Below are 17,660 nucleotides of genomic sequence, written 5' to 3' on the forward strand. Positions count from 1 at the left end.
GACTCTCAACCACTGTGCCACCAGGGAAGCCCTGGCCACCTTATCTTTGATAAAGGAGGTAAGAATATACAATGGAGAAAAGACAGCCTCTTCAGTAAGTGGTTCTGGGAACACTTGACAGCTGCATGTAAAAGAATTAAATTAGAACCTTTCCTAACACCATGCACAAAAATAAACTCAAAATGGATTAAAGACCTAAATGTAAGGCCAGACACTATAAAACTCTTAGAGGAAAACATAGGCAGAACACTCTGTGACACAAATCACAGCAAGATCCTTTTTGACCCACCTCCTAGAGAAATGGAAATAAAAACAAAAATAAACAAATGGGACCTTATGAAACTTAAAAGCTTTTGCACAGCAAAGGAAACCATAAACAAGATGAAAAATAAATAAATAAATAAAAACGGGGAAAAAATTTTAGCTTTTGCTCAAATGGTAGCATGTTTATAAGCTGTTGGGAATGTATTGTCATGTGATAACTGTAGGTTCTAGAGATATCTTTACCTTTTTTTTTTTTTTTTTTTTTTTCTTATTCAGTATTAAGAAAGTATCACTGTCATTTTATTTAGCACCGCTGGGACTAAAGGCTACTTTTGACCCTCTGGTGACAGAAGGCCACCCCCAGGACTGAGGAGATCATAACTATGCATAACTATAACTCTTTTTTTTTTAAACTTAAAATATGTTTATTTCTGAATTCTTTTTGGCCACACTGCATGGCTTGTGGGATCTCAGTTCCCCGACCAGGCATTGAACCCTGGCCATGGCAGTGAAAACATAGAATCCTAACCACTAGGTCATGAGGGAACTCCCATAACTATAACCCTTGAGAAGTCTACTTTAGACACTTAAAGTGAGGAGCTTTGGCGTCACTTAGGAGCATGTTAGAAATGCAAGATTTCAGACTCCAATCCTTGAAATAGAATGCATTTTAATAAGATCTCTTCCTTTAAAGAGCACCTTCAAGTTTTAGAAGCTTTAGACAATAGTAAGTCGATGGATGCCTGTGTATTGAGTTAAGTAATTCAAAGTAAGGTAAAGGAGAAAAAAAAATCCTTGGGATTCAGTATAATACTACCTCTGTCTTTGAGAGACTCTGTGAGGCCCTGACAAAGATTCTTTGCCTGGCCAAACTTTGGTCAGGTCTTGAATTCTAATAGGTCCATCTGTGCACTTCCTTGTAAAGTCTAGTTTTAGCAAGAACCCTGCTAGTCAGGTTAACCACAATCCCCTACCACCATCAACATCTGATCAGCTTCCTCCTCCGCCACCATCCCTCAGGTGATGTATGGATCACCCCTGCCTGTCTTCAGCAAGAATCCTGTTACGTCAGGGGCTTCCCTGGTGGTGCAGTGGTTAAGAATCTGCCTGCGAGTGCAGGGGACATGGGTTTGAGCCCTGGTCATGGAAGATCCCACATTCCGCGGAGCAACTAAGCCTGTGCACCGCAACTGCTGAGCCTGTGCTCTGGAGCCCACGAGCCACAACTACTGAGCCCACATGCCACAACTACTGAAGCCTGTGTGCCTAGAGCCCGTGCTCGGCAACAAGAGAAGCCACCGCAATGAGAAGCCCGCGCACCGCAACAAAGAGTAGCCCCCGCTCCCTGCAACTAGAGAAAGCCCGCGCACAGCAATGATGACCCAACGCAGCCAAAAGTAAATAAATAAAATAAATAAATTTATTTAAAAAAAAGAATCCTGTTAGGTCAGTTTAACCAGAAACACAACACCCCCTGCCCCGTCCCCTTTCCCCCCTGATATTTCCTCTTAGTCATTTTTCTATCCACTCACCCCCACACCCTGCTTCTTCGTTATACATTCCCTCTTGCCCATGCTGTATTTGGAGTTGAACTCCGTCTCTCTTCCATACTGTAAAATCCCATTGCAGTAGTCCCTATATCTACCTCATTGTTCCTGAATAAAATCTGCCTTACCATCTTTAACAAATGTCAGTGATTTTTTTTTAAAATTTTCTTTAATAGCCCTCAAGGTTAGGTTCTCTGGTTGTCTTTGCACACTTGTAATTATTTATAATTATTATTAAAGATCTTTTCCCCCTTCCTGGACTGTAAGTTTCATAACGTTTGTTCACTGTTTTATTTCCCAGCATGTTAGTACCTTGCTTGGCAAACATGTCCTCAATATGTAAGTATTTTTGATAGACTGAAGGTTGTCATGGAAAGAACAGTGGCCTGTGAGTGAGGACACCTGGGTTTCAGAGTCTTTGGTCTGTCACTAGCCATGTGACCTTGGGCACGTCACTTAATTTCTTCTGTTTGCTCTGTTTACTGGGAGGAAAGGAATGCCTATTCCGTTGGGTAACTGCAAGAATTAAATGAGAGAATGTATATGGAGGTTTTCAACAACCAGAGGGTCCTGTGCAAACACTGTTAGTATCCTTGCTCATGAAATTCCCAAGCCCAGTATGTAAACTCTTTCTGAATTCAAATGTTGTTTAGCTGTGTTGACAAACGCATGGTATTGCTGCATAATATAATAAATATTTATTGGAGTCTCCTGTGTAAAAGCAAAGTGTTATTAGGTGTTGGTGGTAGGAGGAGAAAGGTAGGGATTCAGAAATAAATAAGATGTGGTCTCTTTCCTCAAGAATCTTAAAATTGGAGACCAGCATATTACATGGATGTACTCTTCAGTAAAATTGTTGTAAACTCGTTAGTTTTAAGTCCACTGGCTAATGAAGGTTAAAGATTATTGATATTATTGATATTCCAGTGAGAATACTTCTTTGGATGTAGGTGTGAAATAGTTGCATTCGGTATTTATAAAAGTTACGTGTCTGGTATATTCATGTATTCAAAACAGCAGAAGTTTTGCAAATATGTACTTCTGTATTTTTAGGCAGAGGCCTAAAATATGAATTTGGGGGCCAGCCTTGCTTAATTTTGCACTGTTGCCACTATTGCTCCACTCCAGCATCGTGTTTTTTAATAGGGAAAGGAGGCGGCTGGAATCCTTTGGCCCAGTTTCTTCCTGCAGTTTACTTGGGCTTCTCAGGTAGGGATTAGAATGGGCTGGAAGTGATTGGCAGAGTCCCAAGTCATAAAGAGCACCCATGATAATGCTGTTTGTTAACACTACAGCCTCATCTGCTCCTTCCTTCCGTGTATTCCCTGCGCTGAGCTTAGCCATTTTATTTGCATTTCTTTCAACATGCATTTTTCCCACTTCTGCCTGCTTTTTTAAGTGCTGATCCTGTTCTGGCTGGAGCCCTTCTCCATCCCACCTCCATTTCTTTAGTTCAGGAGCCAACTCTTTTTCCCTGACCTCTGTCCCCTTACCAATTTGTTCGATACCATTTCAGTGTCCTCCATAGTCCTTATTATAGCTCGTATCAAAAAGATATTGTACTTGTCAGTTTTCAGGCCTTTCTTCCTCATCAGAGTATGTGACCTCTTTGAAGATGCAGCAGTTTCAAAAATTATTTTTAAATCTCTACCATCTAGCATAGTGCCTGTTGTATATTACATACTTGGTAATAAAATTTTTTTAATATGGTATCACATGTGGAATCTAAAAAAATGATACAAATGAATTATTTACAAAACAGAAATAGACTCACAGACTTAGAAAACAAACTTATGCTTACCAAAGGGGATGGGGCGGGGAGGTGCAGGGAGAGATAAATTAGAAGTAAAAAAAATTTTTTTTAACAAGTCAGTGACATTTTCAAGTATTTACATGGTGGTAGGTGGAGGAGATATGAGTGATTCCCTTCATTCTGCTCTAATTTTTCCCTTCCAAAGACTTTTGGGGAGCTAGAAATAGGTGGCTGTTGAGCACAGAAAGATTTGGAACACCTATTTATTGGATCTTTATTTTACAAGTTTGTAGAGACCTTGTTGTTTTACCCTTTTTTCAAGAATCGATATATGCCAGGCACATTCCCTATCTGCCACTGTAAATTGTGTTCCAGTAGCAGTGAATGTGAGTGCTCATATCCCTGCATCTCCACCAGCATCGCACAGCTAGGAATAATAATTGTGAGAGCTTCTTGGGCTTCAAATATATATATATAAATATATATGTATATGTGTAAATATATATAAATATATACATATATATGTAAATATGTCTTTACATATAACCAAGTAAACAGGTTAATAGTAAAGATTCTTCCAAAGAATTTCTGTCCTCTTTCTCTCTTTTCCTTCCTTCTCTCTCTTTTTTTTTTTCTGTAAATTTTTTGGCCACGCCACGCAGCATGTGGGATCTTAGTTCCCAAACCAGGGATCAAACCCACAACCCCTGCATTGGAAGCATGGAGTCTTAACCACTGGACCGCCAGGGAAGTCCCTCTTCCTTTCTTTTTTAATTGAAGTATAGTTGATTTACAGTGTTGTGTTAGTTTCTGATATACGGCAAAGTGATTCAGTTATACATATATATATTCTTTTTCATATTCTTTTCCATTATGGTTCATTACAGGTTACTGAATATAGTTCCCTGTTCTGTACAGTAGGACCTTGTTGTTTATCTATTTTATATATAGTAGTTTGTGTCTGCTAATCCCAAACCCCTAATTTATCACTCCTCCACCCGCTTCCCCCTTTGGTAAGCATAAGTTTGTTTTCTATGTCTGTGAGTCTGTTTATGTTTTGTAAGTAAGTTCATTTGTGTCATATTTTAGATTCCACATACAAGTGATATCATATTGTATTTGTCTTTCTCTTTCTGACTTACTTTACTTAGTATGATAATCTCTGGATCCAGGCATGTTGCTACAAATGGCATTATTTCATTCTTTTTTATGGCTGAGTAGTATTTCATTTTGTGTGTGTGTGTGTGTGTATACACACACACACACACACACACCCCATATTTTCTTTGTCCATTCATCTGTTGATGGACATTTAGGTTGTTTCCATGTCTTGGCTATTGTAAATAGTGCTGCAGTGAACATTAGGGTACATGTATCTTTTCAAATTATAGTTTTCTCCAAATATATGCCCAGGAGTGGGATTGCTGGATCATATGGCAAGTCTATTTTTAGTTTTTTGAGGAACCTTTGTACTCTTTTCCATAGAAGCTGCACCAATTTACATTCCTACCAACTGTGTAGGAGGTTTCTCTTTTCTCCACACCCTCTCTACCATTTGCTATTTGTAGACTTTTTAATGTGGGCCATTCTGACCTGTGTGAGGTGGTATCTCATTGTAGTTTTGGTTTGCATTTCTCCAATAATTAGTAATGTTGGGCATCTTTTCATGTGTGTATTGGCCATCTGTATATCTTCTTTGGAGAAATGTCTATTTGAGTCTTCTGCCCATTTTTGATTGGGTTGTTTGATTTTTTGTTGTTGAGTTGTATGTTCCCTTTATTTCTAATTGCATAGTTAGGGTGTTTGCTTTTATTGTCATCATCCTTTTTCTCTTTTAATTTAAAAGGGGAAAATTATATCTTTTATGTTAAAATTGAGAATGTAATTTTTTAATAAGTGAAATTTAAAAATTAATAGTCATGAAAAGTAACTGTAGAATATAATTTTAAATTTCTTTAATAACTTGCTAGGAAAATATTAATTTTCTCCAAGATAGGCACAGATTATCTGTAGAGGTGGATTTTACAAAATGAGGTATTTAACTCCAATCGGATTTTTTGTTTCTAAGTTATCTTTCTGATATTTTAATGTGGATAGGAAACTGATAATTTAATGCAAATGATAAACATGTTTGGGAGGCAGATGACATACCTGGAGCTGTAAAAATGACCTATAGATTCTGGAGGTAGATGTAAAACTGCTTTTCACTTGTTACTCTCAACACATTTATTGTCTTTCTCATGGAGTTTGATAGAGAGCTTCACCAGGGGTTTTCTTTCTGGATTATTTCAAAGTGGAGAATCTTTTCCCCAAACTTTGAGTGAATAGTAGTGTCTAATTGCTTATGAATCTGAAGAATATGCCTTTATTATATGCTTGTTGTTTTTGAGCACTTACGGGTCAAACTATAATAAGCATGGGTAAGTTATGTGTTATAAAAACTCAGAACACTATTACTTTATCAGTAAATACTTTGCATACTTGTGTGTGTGAGGAACCCTGCTAGCCTTAATGAATTTGTTCTTTTTATGGCAGTTCTGATATTTACATTTCACTTAGTTCAAAAAGAAACTGGAGAGAAGAGGGGAAGATTTTTTCATTTAGTTTTATGCGTTTTTTACTTTTTTCTCCTCTTTTATGTTTTTCACTCATTTGTGTTATTCTCTCTTACTTTTAAATAGTCACAGTTGAAGCCCTTTCCAGGTACTGGGGAGCATTACTGAATCTCAGATAATGTGAAATGTCACTTTTACAGTTGACTGTATTAGGATTAAAGGGGCCTTTTTTTTTTTTTTAACTTGTATCTTGCCTGGAGTTTTATACAACCCTTTCTTTGCCGTGCATTCTCAGGTTTGGCTGCATCTGTGTATTATTTTCACAGGGACTTTCTTGACATCACACTGATAGCCACCAGCCGTTCTTGTTTTTAGCCTTCCTTTAGAAGCATCATGATTTGTCCTATGCTTGGGCACCATAAGCTCATGCTTAAACCATTGGTGGTCTGAAATATGGAAATCCTTGCTTCTGAACAGAAAGGGAGAATGAAACAATCTTGATTAGAAGAAATATTTTCCCTCAGTTCCTTTATAGAAGAATTCAGTTATGCTTGTGACCTGGAGTGTGTAAGTTGGGTAAAATCATACTTTTGTGCCTCGTTTTCTTATTTCTAAAAAAGACAGTTTTATATTTGACAACATTCAGTGTTTCTTCCTTATGGTGTTTGAAAAGATTTATGGTGGCTTGTGGGATTGGTAAGAATGAGATTAAATCTCTGGAGAAATAATTTACATTTAGTGATTTTTAGGAATAGAGAAGATTTTGTTCCAACCTCTTATTTTTAGATGAACCAGTTGAGACTCTGGGATCTTGTGATTTTCTAAGGCTACACTTAGTTATATAAACAAATTCTAATGAGACTAATCTTGATTATACCAAGAATTCCAAGTGTCTTACTATTTTAGTTGTATTTTTTGACATTACATGACTTCACACTTTCTACAATTGCTTATTGAAAAAGGACAGTGTGGGGCTTCGCTGGTGGCGCAGTGGTTGAGAGTCCACCTGCCGATGCAGGGGACACGGGTTCGTGCCTCGGTCCGGGAGGATCCCACGTGCCGCTGAGCAGCTGGGCCCGTGAGCCATGACCGCTGAGCCTGCGCGTCCGGAGGCTGTGCTCCGCAACGGGAGAGGCCACAGCAGTGAGAGGCCTGGACAGTGTGTAGCTATAACAAAGCTTATGTCTATGATGGACCTTCACTATGAAGGATAAAGAGATGGTACAGATATATTTAACTGGTATCAATTATTGAGCACTGATTGTGCACCAACTTATTCTCTGTATTTCTATACATATCATTTGGTTTTCAGAACCATCCCACACGGTAGGTGATATGATTTCTCTTTTTTGCAATCAGAGCGATTAAGTAACTTACCCAAAGTCACCCAGCTAATACAAGGCAAATTAGGGATTCCAGTCTAGAGTACGCAACGGTAAAATCAAGGTTTCTCCTATTCCTTATGAGGTAGATAATGCTCAAGTTAAATAATAACGGTAGATGGCTTTTATTGAGCCTTGTGCCAGGCATTGCAGTAGTACTTTACTTACTGGTTTCTAATCCTTGAAACAACTCTGCAGCATAATGCTTTCTTCATTTTCAGATGAGGCAGGTAAGTCTCCAGAGAGGCTAAGTAATCAGGTCAAGGTCTCTCAAGTAGTAGAGGTACTCTGTGATTCCAGGGCCCTAGGTGCAGTCAGCATCGGTGTTTTCCCACTACCCTGTGCTGCATGCTACTTTTACAAATTTCAACTTGATGTGTATTTAACTGATGGCTTTTGGTTTCCTCAGGGACCATTGGTATATCAAACTGATTGAATCTGGCAAGTTTCTAAGGTGAATGTATGTTTTTGAAACAATTTTGATAATAGAGCTAAGGATGATAGCAATAGCAGCCACCAGCTAATAAACCATTAGGACGAGTCTGCATATATATAGGTGATTTCGGCTTACTTATCCATAGTATACTGTAAATAATACTGGGGTCAGAAATACATTGCACAGTATGTTTAGATTTTAAAGATAGAGCAGTTCATTAACATTTCTGTAAATAGCCCAGTTTTATTCCCATGTTTTGGTACACATTCAAACTTTTTTATTAAGCTTTCAAACTTTTAAAGTTTTAGTTTTAATTTTTGTCAGTATTATACATGTACATGATTTAGAGTCAAATAGTTTTATAAAGCTTGTCATAAAAACAATCTGTCTTTTCTTGCTTCTAGTTACAGCCATTTGAGCTCTTTTACCTGATTTTTAATTTCTTATCTCTAACTAGTTTATCTTGTTACATATTGATTTTTTCATTTCTAGGCATTAACTATTGAATTCTTATTATGGAAGAAGAGACTATCACCCCCTCCCATACCATATATATATATACACACACATCCCATCCTGCCTGCTTCTCAGTATAGCAGTTAATACTATATAAACACTGTTGACAGTTGAGCCAAGTATATGTACTGTAATTTTATTTTTCCTTTCCTGAACGACTTTATGTGTTTCTGGAAATTTTTTGTTTTATTTTCTGTGTAGTCAATACTTTTTTTAATCCCCAAACATTCCCTCAGTTAACCTTCAAATACATTCAGATTCTCTCACTTTATCTTCTTAATCTCGTGTAGCTGTTATTTTTGGAATCTACCTTCACCTTCATTCTGGGGATTCCCTTTGCATGGTTTTTGGTTGGATTTCTTCTTTTCTTGGGTCTCACATCCTGTCTCTTGGTTTACTCCCTTATTTGGGGCATACTGTCTAAAAGCTAACTAAAAACAGTAAGTGGAATGTTAATATTTTGAGACCTCATGTGTCTAGAAATATATTCTACCTTCATACTTGCTTGATGTTATGTCAACGTATCAAGTTCTAGGCTGTAAATTTTCCCACAGAATTTTAATTTTAATTTATATGGATGAGGTGTTCTACTTGTTATTGAGAAGTCCAGATTCCTTTCTGATTTCTGATACTTTGTATGAAACTTGTTTTTTCCTCTGGACAATTTTAAGTTCTCTTTTTTCTGAGATTTCATAATTGCATCTTTGGTTGTGGGTCTATTTTCATCCACTGAGTTGGTGGTCTCTCTTTCAGTCTAAAAAAGGCATTTGGGGGACTTTCCTGGTGGTGCAGTGGTTAAGACTCTGCACTCCCAATGCAGGGGGCCCGGGTTCCATCCCAGGTCAGGGAAGTAGATCCCATATGCATGCTAAAGCTAAGAAAGAAAAGAAGGAAGGACGGATGGAAGAGAGGAAGAGAGGGAGGGAGGGGGGAGAGAGGGAGGAAGGAAGGACTTGAGAAGAATTTAAAAATAAATAAATAAAAAGGCATTTTCAATTCTGGGAAAATTTCCTGGTTTATTTCCTTGATAAAGTATTTTCTTGATAAAATATTTCCTTGTTTTTCTGTTATACATTTCTGGAATTCTTATTACTTGGATACTGGGCCTCCTGGACAGATCCTTGATATTTTTCTCTTACATCTCTTTCTTTGTTTTTTATGCTTGCGTTCCGAGAGATTACTTCAGTTTTATATTCTATTCTTTCTATTATGGTTTTCATTTCTGCTACCGTTTAAAAAAATTTCAAGGGTCTTCTTTTCTTTTTTATATATAGTATTCCTTTCTCATTTCATGAAGCAATATTTTTTTCCTATCACTGAGTATATTAATTTTAGGGGGGCATTTTTATTCTTTGCCATTGTTTATCCTTTTAGTTGCTTTTTTCTGTCTATTTTGATGTCTTGTTTCACATTAGAGGCTTCCCTCAAGACCTGGTAACCCTTTTGCTTTCTGCTTTTATTTACAAGTAGGACAACTGAAAAGTGAATTGGAACTCTGTGCATGTGTGTGGTGGGCATGTCAACTGTGGGATTTGCTGAAGGGTGATATGGCTAGGCTGTTACCTTGAAGAACCCCTAGGATAAAGTACTTTCTAGGTCTTTATGTGGTGTGGTCAGATTTGCCAAAAAAAAAAAGAGCACAGTTGGTCTTCGCTTGGAGATTATTATCCTGACTACAAGGTTCTGGGGATCCTGCTGGGGGAAAAGGCTAGGGGTCTCAACATTGATTTTTTTAAACTCATCTAATCACCCAGTGTTAAATATGGTACATCTGCCCGCAACTGTGCCTGTGACTGTATCTGCCAAGGCAGACACCCTCTCTGTTTTGACCTCTTCATAGAATAAACCTTTAGCTTCTAGTCTTTTCTTAGGATGGGAGGTAGTACAGAAGCCTACTGTGTAGATTGCAGAGGGGGTCTGGGTGTGTAACTCCTTAAACAGACTGTGGAAGTCTTGTTCCATCTTCACTCCTACTTCCAGAGTATCCTACTTGTACTGATTCCTGAATCTTTTATGGGATCTATTGTATAAATTGGGTTGCTTCCAAGTTTAGGGTTAAGTTTCCTTAGATATGTGTGGGTTTTTAAAAATTTATTTATTTATTTTCGGCTGCATTGGGTCTTCGTTGCTGTGCGCAGGCTTTCTCTAGTTGCAGAGATTGGGGGATACTCTTCATTGCACTGCGTAGGCTTCTCATTGCTGTGGCTTCTCTTGTTGTGGAACACAGGCTCTAGGCTTGCGGGCTTCAGTAGTTGTGGCACACAGGCTTAGTTGCTCCACGGCATGTGGGATCTTCCCGGTCCAGGGCTCGAACCCGTGTCCCCTGCATTGGCAGGCGGATTCTTAACCACTGCACCACCAGGGAAATCCTTCCTTAGGTATGTTAATTCAGTTATTTATTCATCTACTTTCTAATTCGTAAAATTGTTGTTTTCTCCTCTTTTATTCTTTTTATCCTTATGGGATTGATTTTTTTTTAAATTCACTTTATTATCACTTTGAGTAGGGAGTGGAAGCTAATGTGTGTTTTCAGCCCACCATCTTTAACCATCACTCTTCAGAATAGTCTTCTTATAGGTATTGATCCATTTTATTACCATGTTCTGTTAAGCATCCACAGTTTTGTGGTGTCTCTAAGAGAAAGGAAATTATATCACTGTGTTAAACTACTTAATGTTTTTTTTTTTTTTTTTTTTTTTTTTTTACTTAATGTTTTTTGAGTTCTTTGTTACTGCAATGTATTAGTAGGCAGTGAGTCTAAGAGTCCTTTTCCACCAAACAGAGTTCAATAACTCTAATTTTTACAAAAGTACAGATTAATGTAAATTTGAGCTGCAAGGAGCTTTTATTTATTGTTTATTATCAGTCCTCACTGGTACTCCAGATTATTCAGATTATGCTTCTAGAGTGTGCTTTAGCAAATCTCATTTAAACTTTAATTCCTTTGACCTGAATTATTCATTGGTTAAAATTTATCTCCAAATCAGGAATTATCTCTGTTTTATTAAAAAAAGAAAAAAAAGCAACAAACAAAAACCAGTTAGCTGCATTTGAAATTAGATTTATAGGAGAAAAATGATTTATAACTTTTGTATTCATGTTTCTAATATATTCCTCCAGTTCCAGTAATAAAAGAAATGGCTTTTCCTGTTTTCCAGGACACTTTATCAGTTTTTATAGGCATTAACATGGGCTTCTTCTTTTCTTAAAACTATTAATTTAATGCATTGACTTTCTTATAAATGCCGTGGTTTTGAACTTTAATGTAAATTATTGTACAAATATGAACAAAGCTTTCTATTAGAGTTACTATTTAATAGAAAAAGAATAAACCATAGAATACAAACTGTAGATGTTTTTAATTGACTAAAAGACCTATACTTATCATCCTAACATCTGTGTGTTTTTATCCAAAAGAATACATCTAAAGGATTAGAAAATAAATGTGGAGCTCTTAGAAGATTTCAGGAGAAAACGAATGTTCTCATGGTAGCCTGAGAGAAGGGAGACAGACTAGGGCAGGAGTTCTTTTTCTGGGTTTATGAGCAGGTTTTAGCACTTCCCTGAATTCCTGTATGCAAAATATTATGTCTCTAGAGAGAAGGTTCATAATGTCTTTCAGATTATCAGAGGCTCAAAATAGATTAAGAACTAGAGGTAAAAAGGTCAGTAAAGAAAAAACTGTATACATTTTTAAGAACATTACAGGAGGTATTTCCATCTTACGTACTTAGCTACAACTATGCATGTATAGTATGTACTATGCTTCTGTATCTATTATGACTGGGCCTATTTGTATAAACTCAAAATATAAATTTAGCAAATGTTGTCAAAATGTTTGCTTTTACTTTACCATTTTTGACCTGGAGTCCTTTATCAGTTTAGCTCAACAAACTTTTGTTGAGGATGTGTTCTGACCTAGGCCTTCTGCTAGGTTCTGGAGATGCAGTGATGGCTTGAAACAGTCCTTGCCTTTGAGAATCTCATGGCGCATTGTAAAATAGAGACACATTTTAGTGTTCTGTATGAACATGGAGAAGGCATCCTTAACATAGCTTAGGATATCGGTGAAGCTTCCTGAAGAAAAATGACCCTTGAATTAATTCTCTACGGATGACTGGTAAAAAAAAAGAAAGTTCAGTTAAAAGTGTATGAGATAAGGATGAGTAGGCTCCATCTGATTTTAACTTTGTCTTTTTTTTCCTAGTCAGGCTGGCTTTATTGTAAGAGTTTAATTTCAAAGCATTTAGACCAGTAAAACTGCTTTGTCACTGAGTTGATACCTATTGTGTTACTGCTACATAGCTTAGGATATCGGTGAAGCTTCCTGAGGAAAAATCACCCTTGAATTAATTCTCTACGGATGACTGGTAAAAAAAAAAGAAAGTTCAGTTAAAAGTGTATGAGATAAGGATGAGTAGGCTCCATCTGATTTTAACTTTGTCTTTTTTTTCCTAGTCAGGCTGGCTTTATTGTAAGAGTTTAATTTCAAAGCATTTAGACCAGTAAAACTGCTTTGTCACTGAGTTGATACCTATTGTGTTACTGCTTCATATTTGCAGGCAAATGATGGACTATAGGAGTTGTAGGTGAATCTTTGCTCTACTGTTAACTTGAGATCTGTACCTGATGTAAAGATTGTTCCATTACTGCCAAGACTGCAGACTTGATCTTTTGTTGTGCTGTTTATGGTGAGCTGTGGTTTTGAAATAGATGCCAGGGAAATTCTCCACTTTTACTTTGGTGGAAAAAAAAATCCTGTTACTACAAGGAAGTGCTTATTAGTTTTTAAAGTAAAGTTAAATTGCTCTAAACTATGGGAGGAAACCGCAACCTATTTATTTTTTACAAATAACTAAATAAAATGAAAAATAAGAGCTACCTCCTCCCTCCCCCTCCCCTCCCCCCAATGGGAGGAGTAGGCTTGCTTTGACTGAGATGGCTTGCTTTGACTGAGATGTCTTGCTTTGATTGACCTATTTATTTATTTAACTTTTTTTTTTTGCGTTCCACACAGATTTTATTTACACAATCCATGTGAGATTTCTGAACCTGTGCCAAAAGAGGCAAGATAAGGCCTTTTCTCTCGGGCCTGTTACTGAAATGTAAATTAACACAAATGCAAGTCAAACTTACTCATTGTTGACAAATAACTCTTAGTCCCTATTTTAGTATAATCATCACATGGGGGAAGAAAAAAACTTCCTAAGATGCTCAGCCTCAAAGGGCAGTCAGTGGGTGTCAGTATCCCCCTCAGAGGTGCTGTGCCACCCTGGAAAGAATGCCTTCGGGCTCCTTCCCATCCCCCAAGGCAGCAGCAAATCCGTCCTGTCGCCTCCTTTTGGCCAAAGCAAAGTCTTTGGTTCGTGGATGGCTAGATCTGCAAGTACTTTCCTGTTAAGCTCCACCTGGCACTTAATCAAGTTGAGGATGAATGCTGGGTACTTGAGGCCGTGTTCCTGGGAAGCAGCTGTAACTCGACTGATCCAGAGCGTCCACAGGTTCCTCTTATTCAGCCTGCGGGCTCGGGTGCACTGCACGAACGCTCGCGTCACAGCCCTGACGGCCAGCAGGTAGCACCGATTCTTCCTCCCCCGGAAGTGCCGCGCGTGCTTAAGCACCTCCTGGACCCTCCAGTAGCGGTCGGTGATGCGGTTCCGCAGCCAGAGCTGCGCCGTGAGGAAGACCGTGGCGCCAGCAGCCCGCGCCTCTGCTCACCAAGGTGAGCGTCGCACCGCCGCCGCCACCTTCCCCAGCGATTCCGGGTCAGCTAACTTTTTATTTTATATTGGAGTATAGCCGATTAACAATGTGATAGTTTCAGGTGCACAGCAAAGGGACTCCGCCATACATATGCATGTATCCATTCTCCCCCAAACTCTCCTCCCATCCAGGCTGCCATATAACATTGAGCAGAGTTCCCTGTGCTATACAGTAGGTCCTTGTTGGTTATCCATTTTAAATATAGTAGTGTGTACATGTCGATCCCAAACTTCCTGACTATCCCTTCCCCTTATCTTTCCCCCCTGGTAACCATAAGTTCATTCTCTAAGTCTGTGAGTCTGTTTCTGTTTTGTAAATAGGTTCATTTGTATCATTTCTTTTTAGATTCCACATCGTACAGTATTTGTCTTTTTCTGTCTGACTTACTTAGCCACGCATTTCTCTGGATATATGCCCAGGAGTGGGATTGCAGGGTCATATGGTAGCTCTATTTTTAGCTTTTTAGGGAACTTCCATACTGTTCTCCATAGTGGCTGTACCAATTTACATTCCCACCAACAGTGTATAAGGGTTCCCTTCTCTCCGTACCCTCTCCAGCATTTATTGTGTGTGGATTTTTTGATAATAGCCATTTTGACTGGTGTGAGGTGATATCTCATTGTAGTTTTGATTTGCATTTCTCTGATAATTAGCGATGTTTAACATCTTTTCATGTGCCTCTTGGCCATCTGTATGTCTTCTTTGGAGAAATGTCTATTTAGGTCTTCTGCCCATTATTTGATTGGGTTGTTTGTTTTGATGGTATTAAGCCTCATGAGCTGTTTGTAAATTTTGGAGACTAATCCCTTGTTGGTCACATCATTTGCAAATATTTTCTCCCAGTCTGTGGGTTGTCTTTTCATTTTGTTTATGATTTCCTTTGCTGTGCAAAAGCTTTTGAGTTTAATTAGGTCCCATTTGTTTATTTTTGTTTTTATTTCCATTATTCTGGGAGATGGATCGAAAAAGATATTGCTGTGATTTATGTCAGAGAGTGTATTGCCTATGTTTTCCTCTAGGAGTTAAAGGACCTACGGTTGAAAATGAAATTTTGGTGTCAGGGTTAGGAAATCTCCCCAATCCATCTGTTACTTCTTTTGCTGTAGTTTAAAATCTTTTAGATTTGTTGCACCAAATAAAGATGATGGGTCAATCCCTTTCTTTAATACTGAGAACAATTGCTCCTTGCAATAAGAACAAGATTTTTCTCTCCTTTCAGTATCATTATTTAAGATCATAAACATTTATTAGTAAACCTGTTATGTCCCAGGTTCTTTGTTAGATTCTCGGGATTCAAGGATGACCAAGACATGATCCATATTCTTGAGTAACTCACAGTCTAGTGAGAGAGAGAAAGAAAAATGAAAACGAGTAAGCATGAGGAGGTACTGTTTTAATCTGACCCTTTATGGATTAGTAGAAGTATGGCAGGGAGATTGCTATGGTCTGAATGTGTCCGCCCAGATTCATAAGTTGAAATCTTAATGTGCAATGTGATGGTCTTAGGAGGTGAGGCCTCTGAGAGGTGATTAGGTCTTCAGGGTTCCACCCTCATTACTGGGGTTAGTGCCCTTAGGAAAAAGATCTTGTAGAGCTCCCTAATCCCTTCCACCATATGAGGAGGTAGTGAGAAGTGGCCAGTCAGAAACCCGGAAGAGGGCCTGACAATGCTGACACTCTGATCTTGGACTTCTGGCCACCAAAACTGTGAGAAATAAATTTTTGTTGTTTATAAGCCACCCAGTCTGTGGTATTTTGTTATAGTAGACTGAATGGATTGATACAGGGATAAAGTGATGATTATCTATATGTGTGTGTATATGTATACGTATAAATGCATATACATATAGTCCTTCATTCATTGAGCATTTTTAAGCTGTCATTTCCTATACTGCGCATTTGCTGTGTGAGAGCTACCTTAAAACTAAGCTGCTTTAGGGGCTTCCCTGGTGGCCCAGTGGTAAAGGATCCGCCTTCCAATGCAGGGGACGCGGGTTCGATCCCTGGTCGGGGAACTAAGATCCCACATGCCATGGAGCAACTAAGCCCACGCGCCATAACTACTGAGCTCCCGCACCACAACTAGAGAGCCTTCATGCCGCGAAGTACAGAGCCCACGTGCTTTGGGGCCCGCGCTCCACAACTGCAGAGCCCATGCACCCTGGAGCCTGCGTGTCACAACTAGAGAGAGAAAACTCGCACGCCACAACTAGACGGAAACCTGGCACTGCAACAAAGAACCCGCATGCTGCAATGAAAGATCCCGCGTGCCTCAACGAAGACCTCGCATGCCGCAGCTAAGACCTGACACAGCCAAAAAAATAATAAAATAAATAAATGTTAAAAAAAGAATGTAAAAACTTATTTTAAAAAATTAAGCTGCTTTAAATGTATTCATTCATTTAATTGTCATAATGGTCCTGCAAAATTGGTGATGTCATGTCCAGTGTTTAGTTGTAGCTTGGAGAAGTTACATGATTTATCTAAGATTTCACAGCTAGTAAGTTACGAAGACAGGATCTGAAACTGGGTCTTTACTCCAAATCCTTTGCCCTTTCCTATTCTGTATCCCAGATACCACATTGAGCAGTGTAGTTACAAAAATGAAGAGGCCACAGCCTCCTATTCAAAAGAGGTATCTGAAAGAGAACAAACACATAGATATGTTACAGGTGTTTTAAGCTACAAGGAGACAGAAGAGAGGATGGAGAGGTTTTCATGGAAGGTTAGGAAAAGTTTTTATAAAAGAAGTGATGTTCAAGCTCCCTGGGTGTTTCTTGGTTGAAATATCAGTATATTTGGAATTACTGCCAACTCAGTTGCAGGTTGATGCTCATTCTGAGCTCTGCATATGCAAGTTTTGGTTTCTTCCTTCTAACAGTCCAGCGCATTGTAGAGGATTCAGAAAATGCAGTTACTGCTGTTGCATGGAAATCACCTAGATATTCAACTATGGGCACTTCCTAAAATCTCCTGTGGTTTTAGTACCTATTTACTGAATAATGAATTCAGTTCTGGGCAAAGAAAATTGCAGTCTGTATACAACTTAGAAGCTCAGAGTGTGATTGGAGATGAGTGATTAAACTTTAGTGTCTTCATCTATAGCTAAAATTATGCCTCACATAACTTCACAGATGTAGAAACTAATTGGCCTTTGCTTGTGAAGTGTTTTATTTTCTAAGGATTAGATTATAAAATTTTATGGGGTATTAAATAGCGAATTGACCAACCCTCTACCTGTTCTTGCATGAAGTCATGGAGTTACACTTTATACAATTGAAGTGTTAGGAATATGCTGAAAATTGAGAGGTAACGCAGTTAGCAGTTTAATATACTTGTGCAGTGGTCCCTAATGTGTGTTAAGGAGCAAGATGTTAACATGTGGAAGAAAAGTTTCCATGACTAAAGATGTTTGGGAAGCCCTGAGCTAAACCATAAGCAATT

General features: G+C 38.3%; 1 protein-coding gene and 1 pseudogene across 1 annotated transcript in view; one reads left to right on the forward strand and one right to left on the reverse strand.

Moving 5' to 3' along the window:
• The window catches only part of MOB1B (MOB kinase activator 1B), a 52,151-nt gene that overhangs the window by 9,485 nt on the left and 25,006 nt on the right, over positions 1–17,660 (forward strand). The window lies entirely within an intron of this gene.
• On the reverse strand, positions 13,549–17,107 carry LOC112405591 (39S ribosomal protein L20, mitochondrial pseudogene; annotated as a pseudogene).

Source organism: Neophocaena asiaeorientalis, unplaced genomic scaffold (assembly GCF_003031525.2).
Source record: "Neophocaena asiaeorientalis asiaeorientalis breed wild unplaced genomic scaffold, Neophocaena_asiaeorientalis_V1.1 scaffold148, whole genome shotgun sequence".
NCBI classification, from domain to species: Eukaryota; Metazoa; Chordata; class Mammalia; order Artiodactyla; family Phocoenidae; genus Neophocaena; species Neophocaena asiaeorientalis.